The sequence below is a fragment of the Schistocerca cancellata genome, chromosome 8, assembly GCF_023864275.1.
Source record: "Schistocerca cancellata isolate TAMUIC-IGC-003103 chromosome 8, iqSchCanc2.1, whole genome shotgun sequence".
Lineage (NCBI taxonomy): Eukaryota > Metazoa > Arthropoda > Insecta > Orthoptera > Acrididae > Schistocerca > Schistocerca cancellata.
In genome coordinates, this window is record NC_064633.1 from 252,444,321 (window position 1) to 252,446,875 (window position 2,555).

Here is a 2,555-nt window from a genome sequence, read left to right on the forward strand (position 1 = left end):
CTGTGGCTTCCGGCAACGTTTCTTGCAGATCGTCGTATCCACGCGTAATACTACTGAGGAGGCTAGGTCCGAGTTCAGTTGCAGATGTGTTTTCGGCCTCTTCTGCATATTAAATTAGTCACTGACGTTGGTAGTCATTTCCTCGCGCCCCTCGAATTGGGTTCTGTCCCCGAATCTCAATTTCCTCGACCTGCGCTCCGTTTCCGTTTCCTCAGTTGTTCATCCGCGCACCTCTTCCATATCAATGAAACCGGATCCGTGGTTTCACCATCTGTTGTTTTGTAGTCCGTAGCATTTACTCCCCCTTCCATTCCAGTCTCAGTTGCGTAGTACATAATTATTGCGGTACCCATTCCAGCCTCTTAGGCAACGGCCTTGCCGCAGTGGATACACCGGTTCCCGTGAGATCACCGAAGTTAAGCGCTGGCGGGCGTGGCCTGCACTTGAATGGGTGACCATCCAGACGCCATGCGCTGTTGCCATTTTTCGGGGTGCACTCAGCCTCGTGATGCCAATTGAGGAGATACTCGACCAAATAGTAGCGGCTCCGGTCAAAGAAAACCATCATAACGACCGGGGGAGCGGTGTGCTGACCACACGCCCCTCTTATCGGCATACTGAACTGAGGATGACACGGCGGTCGGATGGTCCCGATGGGCTACTTGAGCCTGAAGACGGAGTGCATTTCAGTTTCTTCGTTGTTTAAATTCATTGCTCCAGAAATTTCCCGACGGGAATGCTTTCCGTAAGGTGTTCCATTCCGTACATTTCAGTTCCTATTATTGTAGTGGTATTATTGTGGACACAACATAGGACCTGCGACGTGTGTATCAGACTTTCCTCTGTGTTCTCTGATATTCGCTGCTCGGAATGCGTACTCTAATTCGTAAGGAGTGTTACCGAAACTACTGAGCTCCACATTAAACCTGCAACCTAATACTTGTTGATACGCTGACCAAAGTTTTGTGTAACCGTGACGTATGATTACACTGGTAGAGCATGGTACATTCATTACATCAAGGAACTCGACTGGGCTTTCGTAGCCTGAATTCTCGAAATCTTTGCCAACAATCACCACGTATTTTATGGGCTCTAGCGTCTCCTTGGGCCAGTAGATATTTAGGAAGATGTCGAACTCCTGGTAACTTTTACACGTCGCTCATATTCCGCGCATTTTCTCCGCAACTGACCCTTGCAAGTGTTCGCAAATAAAGTCTAATTTATATTTTAAAGGCGAATTCGGAGGTAAAGAGAGGTCAAATTGTGATATCCAAATGCGCGGATGAGTAAAATTACCCTCATCTCGGAACTTTTCGAATTTTCGGACTTGTAAAAAGTGTTGAAAATCAAATGGCATTTCGTCGAAATCTTCCGTTCTACAGAACATATCAGTCCTTTGGATGTTCTCGTTCGACGTCCCCTCATTTGTGCTCCCTACTCGGCTTAGAGAAAATGCGACGTTCATCTCACCATGGCCTCTGCTCGCTGCTAACGGTACGCAGTTATCCGTCCCGTCCGAATTTGTTTCTGGTTCTGTTGCATTCGCGATTGGCCACATTTGAAATTGTTTCCATAGCATCTCCTCGAATTTCATCTCCATAAGAGTGTTGATAGCTTCCTGTTGAGATTTGAAAGAAAGGAGAGTCAGGACCTCTTCAATCTCGCTCATTGGAGTTGCAGTTGTAATCTCCGAACCAGTTCTTAACTTGAGCAGCAGTGACTTTAATTTGCCCATGACCGCTGTATAAATAAAATCGTAAGAACTGCTGTAGGTGTTTTATTTTGTTTCATTGATTTGGTGTTAAGGTAGGTTTTTCTGGAGTTTTCCCAAGACTTGTGTTCCTCTCGCATCTGATTTACCTGACCATCGATATTTTTTATGTCCGTCCTCGTCTCGTTATTATCTCGCGCTAACTCATTAATTTTCTCCTCAATTCATTTTAGTCGATTACTCTTTTGCTCCATCCCTTTTAGTTGAACCTCTAATTCCCTTTAGTCTATCAAGTTTCTGTTTCATTCCCATCACAACTTCCACCAGATTGAAGTCCCGTTCCTTCTCCTCAGCATCGTGATCGACCGAACTCATACTTGATTTCTGTGGCATTGTATCCGCATCATTGCGTTCTGATACCACCCTGTCTTCTCTGTCCGGATTTCTAATTAGTACCTCTGCTCCTATATGTTGTGGTACGCTCACATCTTCTATCATACGCGATCTGACACTGTTAGTCCCCTGAAGAAAAGCCATAGCGCTTTCGTCTCCCTGATTTCCTTGTTGAACGTCATCGTTGTTGCTGACACCGTTCAACAGCAACGTTTCCCTACGTTCAAACTGTGCCTCAACCGTTTCATTGTGCTCTACCTCCATGACGTACGCTTTATTTTCCCGTTCCCAGTCTACTTGCCTTGCCCTACATCTCGTTATCGTTGAAATCCTCTTTCAACATCAAGCTTTAATTATCCGTGCAACACTTGGACAACCGTATTAGCTAACTCACAAGATATACGTAGGACAACACAATGACGTCAAAAACTTCAACAAAGCAGTATGCAGT

General features: G+C 45.4%; 1 pseudogene; it reads left to right on the top strand.

Moving 5' to 3' along the window:
* The first annotated feature begins 365 nt into the window (after positions 1–365).
* On the top strand, positions 366–482 carry LOC126096013 (5S ribosomal RNA; annotated as a pseudogene).
* Positions 483–2,555: the final 2,073 nt, after the last annotated feature.